This window comes from Falco cherrug, chromosome 8 (assembly GCF_023634085.1).
Source record: "Falco cherrug isolate bFalChe1 chromosome 8, bFalChe1.pri, whole genome shotgun sequence".
Classification (NCBI taxonomy): Eukaryota; Metazoa; Chordata; class Aves; order Falconiformes; family Falconidae; genus Falco; species Falco cherrug.
The window spans coordinates 13,745,066-13,751,379 of record NC_073704.1 but is presented as its reverse complement, the minus strand read 5'-3'; the positions used below and the strand labels follow the sequence as shown (position 1 = coordinate 13,751,379).

Here is a 6,314-nt window from a genome sequence, read left to right as displayed (position 1 = left end):
TCTGAATTTCATCACAAATCGCATCTCTCACTTCTTGTTTCTTGCCTGGGGGAGAACAACTCCAGTATCTTTCTGTCTCCGGAAAAGGAGGCAACACCTGCATAGTTTCCCCATGCTGGCTGATTATATTGACTTAATCATAATTGAGGAAGGAGTCAGATATCAGCTTGTATGTGATACTGGCATGTAGAGCCCTGTACAATGTAAGGCCAGCCCTGATGAGACAGCAAAAAGGAAACGGTGATGGCAGCATGAAAAACAGGGTTTTGCTGACATAATTTGCAATCGTCACTAAAAGTTCAAGTGCAGATGGAAGAGCAAGGAAACTACCTTTTGCCAGAGTTCCTTCTTTAAATAGGAAATACTGACTTTAGGAGATCTACTCCAAGTATCCAGAATCAACATTATATGCTAAGAAAAGCCAAAACTATATCATGCCAGCTATGTAATAAAAATATCAAAATGGAGAGAAGTCTTTAAATATGAATCTTTTTTCCAGTGACAACCACAATATATAAAAGGAAACTTCCTGAGGCTCTGTTCATTATTATTTTTTTTTTTTTTTGCATTTCTGTTTGATCCTTCAAAGCTCTTAAGCCTTGTGTGAATTTTCACTGCTACTTCTGCAGGCTTATTTCTTATTATTTTATATTGTAGTAAGTTTAAATTACAGAGCTGACCAGCTACAGAAAGAATCAAACACAGTCAAAGCATGTGTGTTTGCTGCAGTTAAATTATTACATAATTTACATTACTGGAATCCTGCAATATTTTTGGTATGTTGGGATGCATCTTATCTTTCTCACCTCTTCCAGTCCTTTAAATGCTTTTCACCTTTGTATGACCTTAATGATTTGAGATTTCAAACCTTCAGCAACTTCAGCTCCTTACCACTGTATCTGCGCTGCAGGAAGTAGTATTTTGCCTTGAAAGATCTAGGGACTTTTTGGAAGGTTGTTGTAAGGAGAAGAAAAGGAAAAGAAACTAAAATAAAAATGAGTTCTGTGGAAACGGCTCTAGAGGGAGTTTTCAGAGCTGGGATGTACAGTCGTTATGGGCTTACTAACAAGAAATTCCTTATGTGTGGAGTTCAGAAAAGAGAAATCAACTATGAGATGAAACCCATGCTGTGTGAAAAGGTGTGCTTTAGGAACTTCCCCGGTGTGAGCAATGGGTAGCTGGGAGAGTTAAGAGGTTTAGCTAACAAATGCTGGAGAATAACAGATAAGAGAATGAAACTCCCTCACTAATGCACTACACTGTTTTCTTTAGTGTTAAAAACAGCAGGAGAGAACTGGCATTACTCAGTGTTAGCAGTTCTAGTCTGATACACACGTGAAGGTTTTGTACATGTAAAGTACAAAAGTGAACATGTGGCACTCTTCCATGAGTTTCTTTTGTTGAACTTTGCTCTGATCTGTTCCCTCCCTTGTCTCTTGAACTTCCATATGCCTGAAGTTAGGCCTGAGTTACCAAATGCTGCATCACTGCCAGTGTGGCTTTCTGTGCATGATCTAGGGGGATAGATGTAGAGACTGACTCTGCAGTGACCAAGCATCAGCAACTGGCCACCAAGGATGTTATGTTTTACTCCATATCTTCACTTAAATAAATTGTGTAACAAGCTAATTGGTAACTCAGTGTGATGTGAAGGTCACTGTTGTGTAAATTTAAGCATGTGAAGTGCATTTCCTTGTGATCTGTGTGATGCTGAGCTTCTACTAAATCAGTTCTTGGAACAGTAAGCATGGTGCTAAAAGCTGCTTAAGAGAAAGTGCTTGGATCTGGCAACAAAAACTGAAAAACATGTAACTGATCCTTTGTGGAAGGATACCTGGCAAGAATAAAGGCAAGTGAACTTGGTTAAGATTCTGGTTAGAAGTACCAAATCTAAGTGGGGTGTAGGAGAGTAGCTAAAGAGTTAATAGTTTCTCTTGTAAGGTAGATCTTAGCAAGAAGTGGCTTTCTGGATTCATTGTTAACATAGCATGAGAGACTCTTGATACTTAAGACTTAAAGGTCTATTTGAGCAATGCAGAATTAATTTCTGTGTGACACTTAAACTTGGCAACAAAGCTGTTGTAAGACTCTAGTCCAGGAAAACATGCAAAGTATGATAATATGGTGACTAGCTTTATAGACTATTTTAAAAGAGCTGGAGGGCAAAATTTGATTTGGGCTGGTTGGTCCTTTGTTCAGAAAAGTCAAGGTATATCTAGTTTTTTAAAAATCTGAATTTCAGCTTTTGAGCTGCATCTGTAAAAAAATTAATGTAGTGTTTTTCCTCAGAAAATCACTGAACTGAAAAAGTAATGGAAAAAAAAAAAGGAGGGGTAAACTTGCTCTGACTCAAGTCGTGGGGAACTAAACTGGGCATTAAAATAGATTTGTACCATCAGTCTCCTTAGACATGAACATTGCTAGGCTTAATGAGAAAGTACTGAAGCAGAATGACAGTTTCTTATTAACTCAAGACTTGTCTAGCTATTTCCACACTGCTTTCACTTGCTCATTAATGACCTTCTGCACTATAAAAAGAACAACCCAAACACTCTAAGCCCCTGGGAAGACCTTTTTATATGGTCTATCGGATGTTAAATGGTCTGCTAGCAGCAAAGAAACAATCCTGTGAAATGCTGATCAGCATTTTTGTCTTGTTCTTGTGCCTAGACAAAAAAGTATAATTGATTAAATTGTCTACTGCAAGATAACAAATGCAGGTGACACACTAAGCCACTGATGTCTGCACTTCATTCCAACCAAATCCGAGTTGACTTCAAAGTAGTGGAGCCACAGCTGTAAGTAGCTGAGAAAGAAGATAAAGCTGTCAAACTTTCCATGAACACCACTGTGAGTGAGTGAAATGCCTAGAAGGAAAATGTTTGTCATTGACCCATCATTTGAAAAAAACAAAAGTGTAGCAGGAAGAAGTTAAAATAGTATGGATGTAAGTGATCATTTCCTTCATGTGTTGGCTGGGTGTACCTCAAGGGAGCAAATGGGTTCTTGTGTCAGAATCTGAGCAGCTTCTTGCAGATAGAGCTAACAAGCAAATGCTGGCCAGGTCTGTTTTGTTAGCCTAGGGCTCACCTCTGCAGTCACTTCCTTGCAGCTCCACAGAATTGCAAATAATTCCTAGTAGTGCCTGGCTATGAGTAGCCAGGTTACCTGAAACAGGACTTCTCACTGTGACTGGGGAACTGATAAATTACGTTGTGAACGTTCTTCTGTAGTGGTGTTTCACTGAGTTCAATGGACTCTACTCAAGCCTCGTCTGTCGGTATGGGAGATCACTGGTGCTTGGTGGGAGCAGCTCAGAATAACTTGAGGATTAGAGCTATATGAACTTGGTGCAGTGCAGCCTTTAAACATACGCTGTTTTCTGCTCTGAGGGTCCATTATGCTTTTAAAGCTCGGGAAACTAGAACTGAAAGCTGTGTTAATGATTTTCAAACTTCTTAGCGGCCCTCAACTTTGTCCCAAACAAACCTGAATCCAGAACAGTTTTGAAAATGAGATTAAATTTTAATTTTGATTATTATTTTTTTAATTTATCTGAGTTGGGAATTAATAGATATGAGGGGACTTACTTCACTAGGCATCAGTGCAATTCTGTTGAATCAAGGAGTATCTAGGTACCTATATAAAATCAAAATAAATGCTTGCACAATCCCCTTTGGACTGAGATTAGTGATTTGGCTTGATATGAAATCCCTATCCTCTAACCTGGAAAGCTTGCAGCTGTAAAAGAAATGGTATTTAATAATAGACCAAGACTTGATTTCAATGGAAGCATTGTCTGAGTAGGCACATCAGAGCTTGGTTCCAGAGCACCAATAAAAAAAAATAAAATAGCCTTTTTATTTATTGGGCACTCAGACTTGAAGACTCCCAGGTGCCTATTAGTCTAAGGGCTTGTCTGTACAGGAAAGTTAGTGTGCAATATGTTGGAATATGAATTTACAGTGCACCAACTCCTCTGTGCTCCCCGTGTTTGGATATTTTTAGCGCACAGTAATGGTGCCTTTCTCTGTGGCAGTTCATTCAGCCTTGAAAGCAAAGTAAATCACATTCTGCTTAATGCCTGTGTGATGAGTGAATAGCGAATGGGCAGTGCCCTTTAAACTTGTACCTAAACTTCCTTCTTTCAAATAGTGTGAAGGGTGATGTTTAGTAGGATTCTACCTTTGTTCATGAAGGTGACAAGTATGATTCTGCTTATTTTTTTAGAAGGGAGGAAAATAGTAAGTTTTCAAAAGTCCCTGTATTTCAGTTCTTAATACAGCTTTCGGTGTGTAGGGGTTTAGATCAGGGAATTTCTGTATAACTCTGCTTTGAGAGTTATTTTCATTAATACTTTACAGCTGACACTTCCTAAAATATTATGTACTTCAACCTGGCCAAAATGCCTGTATGGCTTTTTACTGAACTGGATTCAGGTTTGCTGACCTTCCTTTTTTTTACTTTGTTAGTTTTAAGCTCAAATCCATTCAAACAAATTTTGGCATATATGGAAGAGGTGATATAGCATCAGAGTGAGAACATGGAGCAAGAGTAAGGGAGGGGAAGGCATGTAGGTATTACTCTGTGGTTTTGTTTGGGTTTTTTGTGGCATGTTTGCCATGTTTTGAGACTATGAACTGAAGGTGTAAGGTACTGGACAATGCTCAGTTTGCTCAGAATTCTTGTAATGAACATTTGGACAAAGAAACTTGACTGTTTAAGAAGCTTTGAAAGACAGGTGGTTGTTTGCTTTTTCTCTTAAGCTGGAAAGAAAAGTGCAGCAATGACTCTCAAGCTAATATCTGGGGTTGGGGGTGGGAGGGTGGGGCAAGGGTGGGAGGGACAAAGAACAAAAATCTTGCTAATTCCATCTAATCCATACTTGATCTATTCACCTAAGAAAATTCCTTCACACTTATTGCTCTGAAAATGTACCAGCTTGCATATCAGCGATAGGAACTGATTGTGAATCTTGCACCTTTCACAGAATTGATGTTACCTTACTGTTCTGCTTCAGGTATTCATGGTATGTGATAGGAATGCAGCGGAGAACCAAAGTCCGATTTAGTCTGTTTATCCTGCATTAATCTGAAGCTTCCAGTGAGACAATCCTGACTTTGTGGTGCTCTGAATTCAGCAACAGTACTCCTGTTTCCCAGAGAAAAAAAATGAGGGGGAAATTAGCTACAAGTCTATGCATCCAACAAATGGTGCCACAGGAATTAGGTTAAATTTCACATAACTTACTTTTAACTAGCTCATTTCCTGAGAAGAATCTCCTTTGTCTGGTTCTGCCCATCTGTGTGGTAAAAAGAAACACATTCATATTAATGCTAAAGTGAATTATTTTATTTTTTCCAACTCTATTGTTAAGCAAGTAAAATTTATTATATCCAGTTGGAGAACTAAAACAGGATGAAAGAAGCACTGCTGCTCTGTCATATGTGTCTGCAGAGAAGATTTAGCAACCTGATAGGTACACTGGGATGCTCATGGGGGACTGCACCTGGAGTCCACACACACTGTCCACTGCACACCTCCATTCTGTGGAAATTCCTCCTTAATCCCAATGCCACAAGACTGAAGGAGATGGAAATGTGACTAGATGTCAACCACAGTGAGTTGTCTTCATGGATGACTATGGTGAACCAGTCAGCGCTAGTTACTGCTGGGAACTGGTTTGTGTGATATTTGCAAACTCACAAGTTTGCAGCTAAAGCAGATCAGAAAAAAAATGTGCTTTATTTCAGTCACGCTGGGAGAAGGCTCTCATCCAAGCCAAATTTTGCTGTGACCAGCTGATGTGTGTACACAGCTTGTCCCTGCCTGTGGTGTTTGTAAAGCCATGCTATGCATTGATGTGATCACAAAATATTTGAGCTCATGATCTCCTGTGTTGTAACTGTGGTGAGGATAAGCCTAAAGGAAGCGTTTGCCCTTCACACAAGGACAGTGTAGCTACCACACAAGTTGGAGCATCAATATTGGTGGGGTAACTCTTCTGTCCAAAGGAATTGACCCCCTGCTGAACTTTTGGCTGTGGGAAGGGAAAAGTATTTGACCTTAAATGACTTGCACAAAGACCAAGAGGGAGACTGTCAGGCTAGGTCTTACAAGCAGCCTGGCTCCTGATCCTCTGCTTAAGTCACTGGAGTATATGTCTCTCTCCATTCATGATGAATGAATTCTCAGACTGTGCTACATTTCCTCCCTTGAATAACAGTCTTTAATGAAAAGGAAAATGAGAAAACAAGGTAATGACAGATAGGACAGAGAAAACATTGGAAAGTGAAGAAAGAAATGTCTGGGAG

General features: G+C 39.5%; 1 long non-coding RNA gene across 1 annotated transcript; it reads right to left on the bottom strand.

Annotated features, from left to right (window-relative positions):
* Positions 1 to 5,008: 5,008 nt before the first annotated feature.
* LOC114014572 (uncharacterized) lies at positions 5,009 to 5,661 on the bottom strand. Its single transcript, XR_003558123.2, has 3 exons — positions 5,473 to 5,661; positions 5,251 to 5,302; positions 5,009 to 5,151 (listed from the first exon to the last, which is right to left on the bottom strand). It is a non-coding gene; the product is annotated as an uncharacterized LOC114014572 (long non-coding RNA).
* Positions 5,662 to 6,314: the final 653 nt, after the last annotated feature.